The 18,469-nt window shown below is 36.1% G+C and overlaps 1 long non-coding RNA gene and 1 pseudogene across 1 annotated transcript; both read left to right on the top strand.

Annotated features, from left to right (window-relative positions):
* Positions 1-8,670: 8,670 nt before the first annotated feature.
* LOC150035452 (peroxisomal membrane protein 11A pseudogene) lies at positions 8,671-12,916 on the top strand (annotated as a pseudogene).
* Positions 12,917-13,095: 179 nt separating this feature from the next.
* On the top strand, positions 13,096-14,585 carry LOC150035451 (uncharacterized). The gene is made up of 3 exons (XR_016530326.1): positions 13,096-13,218; positions 13,595-14,180; positions 14,286-14,585. It is a non-coding gene; the product is annotated as an uncharacterized LOC150035451 (long non-coding RNA).
* Positions 14,586-18,469: the final 3,884 nt, after the last annotated feature.

Below are 18,469 nucleotides of genomic sequence, written 5' to 3'. Positions count from 1 at the left end.
AACATATATCATAATTACACACACCACATATCCATCAAGAAAACGCAATGCCTACGTTTCTATTGTATTTCTAACTAATCCATTAACCAATATTCAAATTCTCCAACCAAAAAGAAGAAAAAAAAATTGTGGTCACTTTAAAAATTGAATCGGTTTAAGAAGAAAGCTTCCTACTGAAATCTGGCAAGTTATTAGCAGGTAAAACCAATCATAATTCAATTTATTTGCTTCATGAAAAATTTCCAATTTGAATGACTTTCTACTTCTCAATAATTTTGTTTGTCGCTAATGAAAATTTTCACTTTCCAACTCTCAAAGAAATAGAATAAAAAGGCCCTTTAAAGTACTAACAAGCCACTTTACACCATGATTCAATTAGTCTTTAAAGTAGAATAATTAGTCTAAGTCTGAGTAACCAGCAACCTCAAGGTTACTACTTCCATATGTGAGCATGTGATCTTTAGTGCCTTGTAAATATCTTAAAACCTTCTTTCCAACTCTTCAATGAAATAGTTTGAGATTTGATGGATAACGACCCAACATTCCGACCACAAAGCTTATATACGGCTCAGTATAGGTCTGAGCATAACGCCCAACTAAAGAAGCATAAAGGATATTATCCATTTCTTTACGCTCCAAATCATTCTTGGGACATTGAAATAAATTGAAATTGTCCCCTTTTTGGATGGAAATTGGACTAGGTGTATATGATTCCATCTTAAATCTTTCTAGAACTTTATTGATGTAAGCCTTTTGAGACAACCCAAAATTCCGTATGATCTTTTCCAATCACATAGGAAACTTCACTCATATCCTTCATCTCAAAGTTGCTAGAAAGGTAATCCTTACCATCATGCAGTAACCCACAATCATTAGCAGCAAGAGGAATATCATCTACATACAACACAAGGATTGGGAGGAGAAAATATATTTTGATTTAACATTAAAACATAAACAGAACCTAAAGAATAGGAGTTTCAAACAAATCTAAAACAAAAAAAAAAGTTAAAATAAGTGAAATAAAAAAAAAAACTTGATATTAATATGCAACCATATAGGAGATTGTTGATTTTGTATGTTATATTGAATAATTGTTGATTATGTATATTATATTGAATAATCAGGATTTATAATTAGCCTTTTACAAAGGTGAATAAATAAAGACCAAGAAAGCAAGAAAGAAAAATACAAAAAGGGAAAATACTATAAAGGAAAATACTAATTAGGAATAAACTCTAATTTACATTAACAGCCTCTCTCAAACTCAAGGTGATAGGATGGTGAAAGACCCAAGTTTGTGAAGAAAAACTTATGAATCAAAACAATAGATCTGGATCGAAAACAAAAACTCGTGAAGAACGAAACCACGAAGAACTTTTGAACTAGAAATTGAGACCCATGATCAAAATATTTGAAAATGAAAGAAATGACCCATAACTGAAACACAGAGGATGAACCCACAAATGAAAATAGTTGAAACAACTAAATAGGTGAACTGGACTAATTAAACCAAACCAAACTAAAATCGGTTAGACTAAAGTGAATTAATGTGAAATCCAGATCTCAATTTCCCTACTTAAGTAGGTAATTAAGGGAATTAACTAAGTATGAGTGAAATCCATGTTGAAGAGAAGGAAATTTCTAAATGTTGAATAGATTTTCTTTGAGTAGCTTTGAGTTAAGCCTTAATTAGTGAAATTTGGCTAAGTGTAAAGCCAAAAGAAACCATACGTGTGGTGTTAGGAAACATTAAACACATGAGATGAGGTTGAGTAAGTAGAGGTTTAAAAGAGACTAAGCATTAAACCAAAGGCAACCATGCGTTTGTGAAGTAGGACGCATGTTGACCAAAGCATTGACAAGAGGTGTTGTTAAGAGTTGCTCATGCGTTGAGGCAATCGTGTAGCAAAGGAGCGATGCTACACGATGAGGTAGGCGATCACGTAGCAAATGCGCGAAGCTAAGCAATGAGGTAGGCGATCGTGTAGCAAATGCGCGAAGCTAAGCGATGAGGCAGACGATCGTATAGCAAAGGTACGGAGCTCAGCGATGCGCTAGACGATCGTAAAGATGCGAGCGGTGTTGAGAAGTGACGTGCTAGACGATCGAGCTATACGATAGGCAAAGAATCTACACGATCAGTGTAAACACTAGACGATAAGGTGTCAGTGTTAAACGATAGGTGTGCCAGCTAAGCGATAGGCTATGCACGAGATTGCTGAGAGCGGGATCGTTTACTAAATGATTGAGCTACATAATAAGGCATAGTGCTAAGCGATAGACGATTACAGTGAGAGATTCATTAAACGATGGAGCTAAGCGATGAAGTGCAAGAGCTGCACGATGGACTAAACGATGAAGCGGTGTTGAGGCTTGCGTTACGTAAGACTGATGAGCTTATCTGAACAAATGGCTATACCGAGAGGTGGTTAAACTTAAGTTAGTAGGAGCTAGATGAATTAAGTTTCATGCAAAGGAAGTCTTATGCATGAGGAAGACAACTCAAGTAGGTGTGTGGAATGAGAGTAGGTGAATGGTAAGGAAGTAGGTGGTGGCAAAACATGGTGCAAACACTTCAAGAGTAGGAGGTGTCTTGCATTGAAGGCTTGGTAAAGATGAGAATGATCATTTCCTTTAGCCTATAAATACCACCACAAGAGGTCTCTTCAGTACATAACTCAAAATCCTCTTGAAAAAAACATTAGGAAGAGTGTTTAAGAGCAGTTTCGGAGATAACCATGTGTTAACCATGAAGTTCCAAGAGGACAAGATGTTGTTAGACAGTGAAGTCTGGAAGTGGCATCAACTTGAGACGAGGATTTCTCCTAGAATCCTCGTGTGTTTGGAGTGATTCTAAAGGCACTTAAAAGCTCTGAGAGTCTAATTTTCATGATAAGGCTGCCAGAGAAGAAGCTCCAAGTAATTGGGCTAAAGAGTGAAGAAAAGACAGAGGGGTCGAGCTGTCGAGTACGCTTGGGCCAGTCTTAATGTTTTGAAAATTCCGGCCAAACCACGAGAAGTTCTGAGCTAAGATTTTAATGTAAGCTTCTTGAGATAGTTTAGAGCATTTTTGTAGAAGGAAATATCTTGAGATAGGCTTGGAACTATGAGTAATCTGAGCTTTCAGTTAAATCTGGATCTTAAGGGTTCGAAAGGGAGCCTGAGGTGATCAATGAACTCCTAGAAAAAAAGGTTCCTATCCTTACCAAGATGAGTGGTATTCCTTTAAGTTTAAAGCATATCTTTTAGAGTAAATTGTTTATGTTTATGTTATGAATGAGTAAATAGCATGTGAATGAGAATATATGATCGGGATGATCAGGGGGTCAATAGACCTAGTTTTTTAGCCGAGTGGAACCTCACGGGATGGTCAGGGGACCGAGAGGTCTAGTTCCTAAGCCTGTAGAAGGAACCTCATATGGGATGGTCAAAGGGCCGACAAACCTAGCTTCTGAACCCATGAGCGGGGAGCTATGTGCACATAGGGAATAAAAGAAGAACACAAAAGAGCAAGCGTTTATGATTAGTAACAGGTAACTATCTACCGTGCGTATAGATAGAAGTTGAGACAGACTCATTCAAAGCTATGGTTTGATTTTTAACCTCATATTTATGATATGCTTGTTATTTATGAGCTAAAATAGACTCTAGATGTTGCTTACTACTCACTGAGCTTTGTGAAGCTCATTCTATTATTTCATGTTTTTCTTCCCAGGTAATGAAAGGTGAGGAGTTCCAAGGTGCTGCTAAGGTCAAGGTCTGCCACAAGCCACAGTCATACTTCCGAGGTTTTAGAATTATTGATGTAAACTTTGTAGTTAAGTCTTGGAGTTGTATAAACATTACATTGTAGTAATAAAATGGGCCTGTTTAATCAATTGTTGTTTATCTCCTTGACTTAAAGTTTACTGAGTGTATTAAAGAGGTTCAGATGGGCAGTAGGTATTACAAAAGGGTGATATATGTAGTCCCTCACGCCTCTCCTCGAGCTCAGGAGGCGGGTTCGGGGCAGGGTGTGACAACTTGGTATCAGAGCATAAGTTTCTAGGAAAGTTGAAGAATTAGTTGATACCAGTTTGGTATCAAAACATAAGTTCTTGTAAACAGAAGGGTTAAGTTTAGAAAACCTAAGGTTTGAGTTCGGTAAAACCGGAGGGAAGTGTGGTAGAGTAAAGATTTAAAGAGAAATCTAAGAAGTTGGTCAAAGTGAGACTAAGAAGAATAGCGGAAGTGGCATGACCTAGCAGGCAACCGGAGCTGGAACTCACAACACTACCTGAAGATCTACTGAGAAAGGTAAGTATGAATTTAAGTTATTCTCATTTAGAGTTTGAGATTGAAAAGTTATTGTAGATAGTTTTGTTCAACGATTAGCTAAGAGATGGCTAGGAGAAGTATCATTGACAAACTAAGAAGATAATATCAGAGTAGCGCAATAGAAGCGTGGTAATAGACAAGGTTATAAGAGTTTACAACAGTGGTTATTGTGAAACCTTAGGCCGAAGTAAGTACGAGTAAATTTCGAGGACGAAATTTTCTTAAGGGGGGAGGAATTTTGAAACCTGGATCTCAATTTCCCTACTTAAGCAGGTAATTAAGAGAATTAACTAAGTATGAGTTAAATTCTATGTTGAAGAGAAGGAAATTTCTAAGTATTGAATAGATTTTCTTTGAGTAGCTTTGAATTAAGCCTTAATTAGTGAAATTTGACTAAGTTAAAGCCAAAACAAACCATGCGTGTGGTATTAGGAATTATTAAACGTATGAGATGAGGTTGAGTAAGTAGAGGTTTAAAAGAGATTAAGCATTAAACCAAAGACAACCATGCGTTTGTGAGTTAGGATGCATGTTGGCCAAAGAATTGGCAAAAGTCATTGCCAAGAGTTGTTCATGTGTTGAGGCTGCGTGAGCGAGGGCAGAGAAAGTGAGAGAGGCTTGAGCATAAGGCACTGGGCAGATGATCGTATAGAAGTAAGCAATACTACACGATGAGGTAGGCGATCGTGTAGCAAAGAAGTGGCGCTACACGATGAGGTAGGCGATCACGTAACAAATGTGCGAAGCTAAGTGATGAGGTACGCGATCGTGTAGAAAATGCGTAAAGCTAAGCGATGAAGTAGGCGCGGAGTTCAGCGATGTGCTAGATGATCGTAAAGATGTGCACGATGTTGAGAAGTGACATGCTAGACGATCAAGCTATATAATAGGCAAAGAAACTACACGATCAGTGTAAGCGCTAGACGATAAGGCGTCAGCGCTAAATGATAGGCGTGACAGCTAAGCGATAGGCTATGTGCAAGATTGTGGAGAGCGAGATCGCTGAGAGCGGGATCGTTTACTAAACAATTGAGCTACACGATCTGAGGTAATGCTAAGCAATAGACGATTACAACGAGAGATTCATTAAACGATGAAGCTAAGCGATGAAGTGCAAGAGCTAAATGACGGACTAAACGATGAAGCGGTGTAGAGGCTTATATTATGCAAAACTGATGAGCTCATCTGGACAAATGGCTATATCGAGAGGTGGTTAGACTTGAGTTAGTAGGAGCTGGATGAATTAAGTTTCATGCAAAGGAAGTCTTATGCATGAGGAAGATAATTCAAGTAGGTGTGTGGCATGAGAGTAGGTGAATACAAGGAAGTAGATGGTGGAAAAACTTAAGGAAATCGAAATCGAGATTTCCATATGCAGCGGAACAAGACTATTCCAAATTACAATCATGAATGAACATATATTTACAGTCGACTTTAAAGCAAACGGTTACACAAATAATTCCAGAAATTATAGCATGAACAAAACAAATGCATAAAGGGATCAAACTCTACGCACAAATGAGGATGCGTCTCCACGCTTCGATGCACACGAACGCTCGAACAACAGCAGCCTGGAACACCTGATCTACATGATCGCAACACCACAGCAACACAGCACGAACACTTCGCGCTCGGCCACGAACTCCTCAATGATCGCCTCAATCACGAACTCCTTTGCAACACGAACGACCTCCACAGCACCACGAACGGCCTCCAGCAAACCTCGACAGTTTTGAGTTGAGTCTGACACCACCAACAAGGTGACCTTGGTATTCTCGGTGTGAGAATCTAGAGGATGGGCTCTATTTGGACTTGGTATGAGGCAGAGGAATAGAAGAAACAACGATCGCGTACACGACTGGGCAAGTGGGAGATGGCAGAGACCTATCGTATAGGTCAATGCCCAATCGTTTAGATAAAGCTAAGCGATCGTCTAGCAAAAGCTATGCGATCGTTTAGCTTGGTTTGTCGCCTATAGACACTACACGATTGTTTACCTTGGGCCAGCGATCGTCTAGCAAAACTATGCATTCGTTTAGTAAATACTGCACGAGCGTTTAGCTCTACTCTTCACAATTGCTTAGCTCGCCCAGCCGTCATTTAGTAAATCCAGATTTATGTGATGACTTCGTGAGTTTCTTTTTCACCGAGAGAAAACTCAAAACTTTTTTAATCAATTTGTAAAACCTTCTTTTAAAATAGGAAAGCCACTTTCCTTTTAAACTCACGGTTACCATGACCCAATAACCACCCACTACTTTGGTTATTTAAAAGAAAAATAATTAATTATCCAATAATTAATATTATTATAAACATAAATGATAACCAACTTATCATACTATATTTATAACCTATAATTTTAATATTTCATCTCATGAAACATATAAACCATAGTTCTTTTTCTTTTTCATGGTACTTAATGTAAATCTCATTTACATCAATCCTCCACTAGATGTATCTCATACATCATACCGATTATATCATATATAATCAAAATACCTCTTGTTAATTTGAACATTTCAAATCAACACCAAAAACTGATCCTCAACTGAATCCAAGCTACCAAGGGGACCTCATGGACCTGTAGCTTGAAGCTTCAATGGTACGTGAATAACTAACTAAACTCTTTAGTCACGGGATCCACCATCCGTTAACTGCCAGCCATTCCACTAAAGACCGATAGTTGAACTCTCCTTACCACAGATATATTATGTGTCCATCTTAACCAATCAGCAGTGTGACAACCTTTCACAGATCGCTCAGAAGTACAGCTGGGCTAATAACCGTTATGCCCCTATAGTTACATCTGTCTCCTTAAGTACCATTGATCCCTCTAATGAACATAAGTCATAGTCCTACTATGACTGAGTCTTTTCTTCCAAAGAGAAGTTGTGGCCATTATGTTCAAGCCCTAGAATCAGCCCTTAAGAGATTAATCTCTCTACTTATCCGTGCTTCCAGAAAGAAGTGAATTCCATCTTGTGGATTGAGTTCCCAGCTCCCAGATCAGACAAGTCCCCAAAAAGGTAGACATGTTGAGTTGGCAATCTGGTCACTCTCACCCATACTAATCAAAGAACCACCCTCAAAGGTAGAAGTTTCCAAAACACTCAGGATTGAGGTCGTGTCACCTATGGTCGTTTAGGTGATATGCAAGTCTCTAGTATCAATGGCGTTATATACAGAGTCTAGTCATCTCGTGGTCCAGGTCTTATACAAACTCTTTGTATAGGACACCCCCACTCCACGTCTCCACATGAATGATCAGGATCTACCATCTGTAGTACTTTACAACACTTGCAAACCTCTATAAAGCGGGTTGTATCCGTAATGTCACCAGGATTAGGTATCCCACCATAATCCTTATACTATAGACCGATTTAGGTTATCACTTAAGGCATGATCCACTTGTATATCACTTGTACATGCCTAAGTTCACATAAGATAACCAAGGAGCTTTGTTTATTGGATATGAGTAAATGTTAGAATTAAATAATACTTATTTTATTCATTGAACAATGTGTATCTTAATAAACAACGAGATTTCGAGAGAATTAGGACATCAATCTCAACAAAAACATGGTGCAGACACTTCAAGAGTAGGAGGTGTCTTACATTGGAGGCTTGGTAAAGATGAGAAGGATCATTTCCTTTAGCCTATAAATACCACCACAAGAGGTCTCTTCAGTACATAACTTGAAATCCTCTTAAAAAAACATTAGGAAGAGTGTTTAAGAGAAGTTTCAGAGATAAGCATGCGTTGACCATGAAGTTCCAAAAGGAGAAGATGTTGTCGGACAGTGAAGTCTGCAAGTAGCATCAAATTAGGAAGAGGATTTCTCCCAAAATACTCGTGCGTTTGGAGTGATTCTAAAGCCACCTGAAAGCTTTGAGAGCCTAGTTTTCATGGTAGGGTGCCAGAGAAGAAGCTCCAAGGAATCGGGCAAGAGAGTGTAAAAAATTCAAAGGGGTCAAGCTGTCGGGTAAGCTTGGGCCAGTCTTGATGTTTTGAGGATTTCGACCAAACCATGAGAAGTTTTGAGCTAATATTTTAATGTACGCTTCATGAGAAATTTTATAACATGTTTGTAGAAGAAAGTAATCTAAGCTTCAAGTTAAATCTGGATTTTAGGGTTCGAAAGAGAGCCCAAGGTGATCAAGGAACTCCTAGAAAGAAAGGTTCCTATCCTTACCAAGGTGAGTGGTATTCCTTTAAGTCTAAAGCATATCTTTTAGAGTAAATTGTTTATGTTTATGTTATGAATGATTAAATAGCATGTGAATGAGAATATATAATCGTGATTGTCAGGGGGTCAATAGACCTAGTTTTTGAGCCGAGTGGAACCTTATGGGATGGTTAGGGGATCGAGAGGTCTAGCTCCTGAGCCTGTAGGAGGAACATCGTATGGGATGGTCAAAGGGCCGATGAGCCTAGCTTCTGAGCCCATGAGCGTGGAGGTATGTGCACATAGGGAATAAAAGGAGAATGCAAAAGAGCAAGCGTTTATGATTAATAACAAGTAACTATCTACCGTGCATGTAGATAAAAGTTGAGACAGACTCATTCAAAGTTAAGGTTTAAGTTTTAACCTCGTATTTATGATATGCTTGTTATTTATGAGTTGAAATAGACTCTAAAAGTTGCTTACCACTCACTGAGCTTTGTGAAGCTCATTCTATTATTTCATGTTTTTCTTCCTAGGTAACGAAAGGTGAGAAGTTCTAGGGTGTTGCTAAGGTCAAGGTCAGCCACAAGCCACAGTCACACTTCCGAGGTTTTAGAATTATTGATGTAAACTTTGTAGTTAAGTCTTGAAGTTGTATAAACATTAATTGTAATAATAAAATGGGCATGCTTAATCAATTGTTGTTTATCTCCTTGACTTAAAATTTACTGAGTGTATTAAAGGGGTTCAGATGGGCAGTAGGTATCACAAAAGGACAGTATTTACGGTTCTTCACGCCTCTCCTCCGGCTTAGGAGGTGGGCTTAGGGCAGGGTGTGACAATTGAACCAGCCTAACTGAACAAAAATTAAACTAATTCCAGAACATGATCTAAGATAAATCTGAACGTGAGTGGATTGAGGTAACTGATCCATGGTCGACGGGTTGTGCACGACGCATCCGTGGTGGATGATTTCATAGGCGACAGGGCTACGAGTCGACAAGTGAAGAACATAAAATTTGGATACGCACGAACTAAAAATATATTGGACAACAATGAAAAGAATTAGGCAAAATGGGACCGGACAGATCTAAGGCAAGCGACAAAAGACGACGATTGGATAGATCTAGAAGTGACAATTTGAAACGAGACCAATGGATCTGGACAACGTTGATTTGGATGGATTGAGTGCAAGAGAACCTGGCTGGCTACACATGCGTGCAAGCACAATAACAAACGAAATGTATTTGTACTTGTGTCGTAGTGACAGCTGGAGCATAGCTAGGTGACAATGGCAGAATAACTATACTAAACTCCAATGGGCGACGCTAGAGAAGGGAGGGGTTTGGCTGATGACAGAGTGGGTAGAAATCGGGGCAAGACGATAGATTTATGCGAGGAAGGATCGAATAGAAGCATTAAAGAGTTGGGGAGACGGTAGCTAAAAATTATAAAACTCTAGGATTTTAGGGATCTCATACCATGTTGATTAGTTAAATATATTATATTGAATAATATAATCATAATTTACAGTTAGACTTTTATAAAGGTGAATAAATAGACACCAAGAAACTAAGAAAGAAAAATAAAAAAAGAGAAAATACTATAAAGGTAAATATTAAAATTGGATAATTAATTTATTTATGAACATGTTTTACATTAAAAAAAATTGGATAATTATTGTTTTGTAATATTATATAATTAGTTAGAGAAATTAAAATTATGGTCCATGTGGTTTGGAGGCAGTTAAAATTTAGTGCATGTGGTTTTTAATTAGAATTTAGTCTTTATAGTTTGAAAAAAGTTTCATAAACAGTCCCTATACTAGGGTCTATTAAGAGGATTTTAACAAACTATAGGAACTATATATGAAATTAATTATATCAAAGCATAGAGATTAAATTCTAACTTTTGAAACCATAAGGACTAACTTGAAGATCTACTGAGGAAGGTAAGTATGAATTTAAGTTATTCTCATTTAGAGTTTGAGATTGAAAAGTTATTGTAGATAGTTTTGTTCAACGATTAGCTAAGAGATGGCTAGGAGAAGTATCGTTGACAAACTAAGAAGTTAATATCAGAGTAGCGCAGTGGAAGCGTGGTAATAGACATGGTTATAAGAGTTTACAACAGTGGTTATTGTGAAACCTTAGACCGAAGTGAGTACGAGTAAATTTCGAGGACGAAATTTTCTTAAGGGGGGGGATTGTGAAACCCGGATCTCAGTTTCCCTACTTAAGCAGGTAATTAAGGAAATTAGCTAAGTATGAGTTAAATTCTATGTTGAAGAGAAGGAAATTTCTAAGTTTTGAATATTCAGACTCATTCTAGAGGCAATTTGGACCTTCCCATTGTAGAAAAGCTATGGATAGGGGGTGTAATTTCAATTGAATTTCTAATGTTGAAAACTTTTATTTTCTAAGGGGCAGCCCAGTGGGATAAGCTCATATTTTCTTTCCCTTTTTATTTACACTTCATAATTTAAACTAATTTGATGTAAAGAAGTTTCTCGCTTGCCTTGCTTTCTATTTTCCAATTTTCTCACACTGAAGTTTCTTCTCATTAATAACAAATAAAAAAAATTTAAAATTTTAAAAAATTGTATCCTTGTGGAGAAGGCTTAGAAGCTTCTACTAGGTATGTGATCACTCATATTTGATTATCCATTATGAGCGTCATTTGTATGCAACAAATATGTTTGTTCTTTCTTATTTTTATTTAATTTCTCTCTTAAATGTTTCTTTAAAATAGATTTTAAATTAATCCACTTCTTTAAAATTTCTTTTTATTTATTTTTATTCAACACACATTAAAGATGATTAATCTTGTTAAAAAAACATTATTAGCTAATTACTTCTTAGTTTTTAATCAATAAAAAATTTACCATGTACTACTGAAACAATTAAATTAATTGCCAAAGCGTGCAACTAAAGATCAAAATCTACATTTAGTCAAAGGATATGTGGCTCAAAAAGATGATACAAGCACATCAATAAAGGTGATATGGATGGATGCAGTGAAAATTATAGCCATAAAAAGAAAAATTTCTCAACAACATATTTGAGACAATGGTCCTTCAACCTGCACCTGAGCTGAGAATAAAACACTCCTGGACTCTTCTCAATTAGAACAACTGAGAATGCATGGAGGAGAGCATATAAGGATTCACAAAACCCCTTGATTGAATTCAGTGCAAGCTCCCGACCTCTACAAGTATTCTCATGAAACTTATAACATCACAAGGATGATATGGAATCTTGTTGTTCATTTTTAATGACTTTGTACACTCTCTACAATTCATGAAGTGACCTTCTTATAACCATTTTTAATAATGTCAATAGAACATAGATGATCGTCAATGAATTCTTGAACCATCCACTACAAGGAATTTGGTCTTTTATGTCGGTTGGAAAACTAAAAATGGATGTATAATGTCGGTTTAAAAAAAGTGGATCTTCTATATCGGTTTTAAACTGACATTAAAGACATACTTTACTATTAGTTTTAAACCGACATTGTAGATACCCATTTATTTTTTTAGTAAAGTATCCTCTCTCTTTCATTTAATTTCTCTAATAATTTTCTTCCCTCTCCTTTCTAACTTTTCTTCTCCAAATCCGCCAAACGCTCTTCTTTCTCGCTTCTCTCCTTCAAACCCTTGCCATTTGTCTGTCGATTGTGGGTGAAGAATCTGTCGTGGTCCATCAATCGTCGATCGATGGTACAGGTGCATTCGTCGTGCAAGTTTGTTCGTTGTGCAGATCTAGCCTCCGCTCGTTGATTGTATTCATCGATCCGGCCTTTGTGTACAGATTCGAATTTCGGTCGTCGACCCAGCCTTTGTTTGTCATCGATCATGCGGGTCTGGTGTGAATTCGGCCTCCATTCTCGACAAGTTCATATAGGACCTTAATGCCTTAAGAAATTCACATTTCAAGTTTACCCAAGAATTTCTGCTCGCCCTACTTGGATATGGCAGAGAAAGGTTTTATTACTTCGTTGAATAGTTCATTTGGTTAGCTAAATCTGATTTGATTGACAAATGACTCTCGTCGCTTGCAGAAGATCAGTGTGTGGGTGGGATTTATCGGGTATGTTGGGAGTATTTCGTTGAAATTTAGGGATTTGGATTGTCTTCTTGAAGATAAGGCATGTTTGAAAGCGAGTATTGAGATTGCGGTCACCGGAGGAATGAAAATCTGGAGCAGGATGAGAAGATGAAGAAGTTGTGTGCAAAAATGTTGATGGAGAAGCTTTCGATTGTTCAAGATTTTTTCGATGGATTCATGGCAGTGGTAAACATTCGTCATGAAAGCGGCCAGTTTTCAAGTCCTCTTCTAATTTCTTATGCTGGTCTTCTTTTGGTATTGATTAGCACTCATCAGAATTGTGATATCTTCTCTCTCACTTTCATTGTTTTCTTTTTCTATTAGATTGTAATATTTGTTCTTCTAAATTATATATGTATGTTCTAGTTATAATTAGTGATTGTATTTGGATTATTGCAGAAGCCTTTCGTTTCGATTTCGAAGGATGCTATTATTGAGGCTCTAAAATTCTAATTGGTACTGAACATTTCATTCGATAATATATGAATTTCAGTTTTGTTTATGTTATTTCTTCTTGTTTTGATCTTTTCAGATCTTTAGAACATCTTTTAATTTGTTTGCTATTTTATCTCTGGTTTTCAGATGTTAGGAATCACCCTATTTTGATCGACTACAAGTGTGGAAAGGTATGATATGATCCTAATCGACTTATATTCGTAAATTGTGAATCCATCTAATTATGAGAACTTTGTTGCTTTTACTTAGATAAGAACTTGTAGAAGTTTAAACCAAAATAAAAACTAACTTTTGTACCTACAAATATGATTAAGATGTTGGTTGTTGCCCACTTGATGCAAGAGATCATGGATTTTTTTAATGTATGTACTTAGTCTATATAGTTAGAGAGCTTTATGATTGGTTGAGTCTTTCCGGGGTCTATTTTTAATCTCTTCATACTGTATTTACCCATACCTTTTTTGTAAAATACATCTTGAAGAAATACATTATTGACATGGTATCAGAGCCCAACTAATGAATCACCACCGACATTCGTTCGTGCAGCCGACCCAGCCTCTATTTGTTTTTCGTCTGTCAGTCTTTGCTCGTCCGTGCCTTGACCATATCAGTGACTTCGTTTCTGTCCCTATTTTTAATTCGTTCATCGGACTCGTGCCCCCGTTTTCGTGCCTCGCCCAGATTACGTTCGTGCCTTGCCAACCCACCGAATTCCTGCTCGTGGATTCGATGATCCAGATCTGAGTGCTCGAGTTGTTCATTGGCGACCCAAACCCGGACCTCTGTTTAACGAGCCAAACGAGCTTTATCTGATCCATCGATCCAAATATTCGTTCATCCGTTTCGTGTCTTCTCAAATAGACGACTGAGTTGAAAGAAGCCAGATCGAGTCGAATGAGTCAAGAAGACGAGCCGAGCCGATCCTGTCTGAGCCGTTGAGCCGATATTTGTCGCGTTGACTGAGCCGTTAAACCGAAACTAATGTATGCATCATGTCTCATACTTTGATGGACATGAGTGAATGATTAATTTATTTCTTGACTTCCAAACTTAGTTCCAATCTTCATCTATACGACCATTAATTCTCATGGTAAAAAGATATACAATTTCAACCTTTGCAAGACCCATCCAAGTAAGGTCTACCTTTGATTTTTTCTTAGTGCTTAGAAATTGGGTCTATATTTTTCTTATGAGCTTTCTTCCATTTATTGAACTATTGAGCTTTCTTATTTTTTAGGTGAAACAAAGGAGTAAAGATTTGGTATCGCAGCTCTCTTTATGCTTTTTCTTGGGGAACTCTAGATCCAACACATTATGTATTTCGGCTTTATGGTTTTTTTTTTCTTCTTCAGATCTCAAATGGAGACTTTTTTTTTTTTTTCTTTTTTCCTTCTTTAAATGTCAAACTATAGTTTTGATATTTGAAAAATCTATGACTTGTAAAAGGTTGTTGGTTGTAGGTTTGGGCTAATTCAAACCCTCCAAAATAGACAACCAGCTTTATCGAACTTTAAACTTTCAGGCTTTATGTATCAATATCAATGTAACTTGCTGATAGGTTACTTAGTTAAACAATTTATCATTTTCTTTATTGTGAATTAGTTAATTTTATTTTATTGAAAGCTAAGTTGTATACGTAGCAATTAAGATTTTATTTTGTGCATCTCAATAATGTCCCAAAAGGGTCTGGACAACAAACCTAATCCATGGTTGTTGGCATTTACATACATTGTATTTACATAAATCAGTGGACTAAATGGAATATAGTCAACAACAATGCACAAATTGTTATTGTGCAGGAGTCGAAAATAACAGAGATCAACCATAATACATCTTTTTCCTTGACAATCCTAATGATGTTTGATTTGTTTGGAACCATCACGATACATGGTCAAATGAGAATTTATGTGATTGATAGAAGGGAAAATCTTTGGATCAAATCCATAAACTTTTCAAATGATGAATTTGGAGCGATAGAAATCTCAAGAGAGAGTTCTCAACCATCGATTAGTAGTTTGGAAAATAGGTAGCATAAAATCGTGAGAACTACTTCAATTAGTAGTTTAAAAATGAGAAAATAGTATTAAAATAATCAATGTATAACCTAAAGTCAGAAAAACAAATAAATAGGAATAGATAACTTTTTTAAAAAAATGAAGATGTAAGTAAGAAAACAAAATCAATATCTGAAAAATAAAATAAAGAAAAAAAAGGTCACGAAAATTGAAAAAAAGAATATAATTTGATTTTTTTTAAAATTAGGTTAATGTGAATTCTAACTCGAAAATCAAGGTTGTATCATTACAAAAATTGTTTTTGTAATGATGTTTCGTTTTTACTATTTATTTTTTAATATTATTTTATTAGGATTCAATCCAACCGATTAGCATATCTGAGAGTTATTTCAAGATGATTAAAATTTTTTTTCAAAAGGAAAATTTTTATAAATAAAAAAATCCCAAAATTATTCACACTTCGTAGCAAAACATTTAAATTTTTTTTTGTATTTTTGAAACTTTTTGATACAGAGTATAAATATTTTTAAATATTTTTTTATATTTAAAAAGGCTATTTTTAAAATAACCAAAAAAATGATTTTAATAATTCAAAATCAATTTTAATAGTATAAAAAATGTAAAATTAAATATTAAATTAATTTTGAAAGATTAAGGGGGTATTTGGTCCATGGATTTGGAATTAAGGGGTTTGGAATTAACCCATGTTTATAATGACCGACTGTTATGACCATTAGTAAATAGTCGATGACCAAATGTTGTGATCTTCGACGATTTATTGTCATGATCATCGACGATCGATTGACCTTTGTGATTGTTGACGACCGACCTATCGTCATGACCATCGACGATCGATCGTCTTGACTTATATTTTTTTTCAATTGATTGACATTGAAGCATCTTTTGAACCATAACAAATATTATTATTGTGGAAACATATGAATTCAAAAGAAACTTCTGAAGTTTGGGTTTTGCATATGCTCAAATGCATATGAATCTGAATAAGATTTCTTGAAAATGTGTAAAAATCTGTTATTTAGAAGGATGTGAAGTAGTTTATGTTATGAAAGTTGGCTGATTTGTGGCCCAACAGCTTCTACTATTCAACTCCTCAACATTGCCATACCCACCCACATAGAAGGTTGTCAGTTCTCTTCTATTCTGAGTAATATTTTATCATGGGAAAGGTGTTTTGACTGAAATTCTATTAATTGAAAATATTCCATTTGCTTTGTACTTTCCCTGTCCTTGACTCTAGGAGCCTATTGACCTTTTTGCCCCTTATAAGAGATGTTAATTGTATGGTATGGAGGGACTTTCTGTAGAAAGCTATGGTTAGATGGTCTAATTAAAAGTTGATATTATTCGACTCCTTTCGAGTATCTAGCCACCCCGATATTGATACAATCCTAAAGAGAAAGAACGATGGAGTTTTCAAAATTAAACTAACGATCATATATCTAATTAAAAGTTGGATTTCTAAAATTAAATGTTGAAGGGTTAAATTTATATAAATTAGTAAGTTTGGGGGCCTAATTTTAGCTATTGTATAAGTTGTGGGTTCAATTTTTATCATTAGACGTTTGATTTCTTACAAATTGACAAATAAAGAAAAGAGCTTAGCTCAGTTGGCATCAAATACCTATTATCAACGTCATGGTTAGAGGTTTGATTCCTCACAAATTGACAAATAAAGAAAATGTACATGATCAAAAGGGTAGGGGAACCACCTAATAGAAATGTGCCCCTTGGCATCTACTAAAGCCGAAAACTTTACTCCCCTCTTTGATGCCAAGATAGAAAAGGTTAGACTAATTCAGATTAACGTTAAGCTAATCAAAATATGTCGAAAATATAGATGCAAATGCAGATGTACTATCTCATTTCTCATTTGCAAAGTCACAAGACCCTTTTTAACTTCCTTCTTTTGTGTCATTGGATGCAAACATCACGTAAAAATCCAATTTTATAAAAGGAATCACATTAAAATGCCATAATACAAATATGATTAATGTAGAAGAAGAAAGAAAACTACTAGATTAAAAAAGAAGCTCAGACCGTGAAGCTCTTTATATCCATCAAGAAAATACAAGAAAAAATGGTCAAAACAATCCTTTTTAAGTTTTCACTTTTCACAACTAGTCCGCTTTTTGAAAACTCGTTAAAATAGTTTTCTCGATACTTCTCGGTCGAGATCGATCACCAAAATTTGTATAAAAAATTAACATTTTCAACCAATATCCAAACTATCTATTCTTTTTGGCTTGCTCGGTGGAATCTCGACTAGGATGAGGATCGAGATTCCGCAGAATCACATGATTTCCCCAATCTTACGTAATCTTTCTAATGTTTCCAAAATTTAAAAATCGCACAACCAAATATTACTATAAATTTGAAAAGATAATTGGTAAATCCATTTAGATAATCAGTAAATCAATTTGAAAATTCATGGAAACATAAATTGGGCGTAAGATTTGCAAGACTATGCAAGATTCCTGGGATTAAGGGGGTGTTTGGTCTATGGACTTGGAATTAGGGGGCTTGGCATTAACCCATGTTTGGCCCATTGGAATAAAATTCCTAGGATAAAAAAATAAAACTCGTGGGTTCGAAATATGTTTCTTAATCAATGCCATAGGTTTGAGAAATTTTCTCTTTCATCTCCTACCTCTTATTAATAGTCGTTGATCGCCTTGGTAAGAACCATCGGCCGACTTTCATGATCTACTCTTGGCAACCAATAGTCTTAATTGTTGATGACCAGTTGCCTTGACCGTCAACGAGTAGTCATTTAGATTGTCAAAGAACGATCGTCTTGATCGTTAATGAAAGATCGTCTTGATTGTCTAGGACCGACTATTGCGGCCATTAACGACCAACTTGAACGTCGACAACCGACCGTCTTCACTGATAGCGGGTGATCGTCTTAATTGTTGATGACCGACTGTTATGACCATTAACAAACAATTGGTGACCAAACGTTTTGACTTTTGACACTGATTGTCGTGATCATCGACGATCGATTGACCTTCTGATCCTTGACAATCGACCTATCGTCATGGCCATCGACGAATGATCGACCGACCATCTTGATAGTTGGCAATCGATCATTCGTCACACCATCGTCAATTGACCATTGTGATTGTGTTCGATCGATGCATAATCGGTGATCGATAGTCAGAAATTGATGTCAACATGCTGCTTGTGACCTTTGCCTATTGTCAACTTTTCTTTCCCTCCATTTCCCTTTCTTCCTTATTTTCCCATTGGATTTCTCATTATATTCCCCTTCGTTATTATTGCAAAAATAAATAAATAAAAGCAATCTCCCTTATTCTAGAATTTTCTCCTTGTTGAATCATGGTGTCGATTATGCTAGTCATGGATAGTTGAATGTTCTTAGTCG

This window comes from Benincasa hispida, chromosome 6 (assembly GCF_027475165.1).
Source record: "Benincasa hispida cultivar pf3 chromosome 6, pf3_genome.v1.1, whole genome shotgun sequence".
Classification (NCBI taxonomy): Eukaryota; Viridiplantae; Streptophyta; class Magnoliopsida; order Cucurbitales; family Cucurbitaceae; genus Benincasa; species Benincasa hispida.
This window is presented reverse-complemented; position numbering and strand designations above follow the sequence as displayed.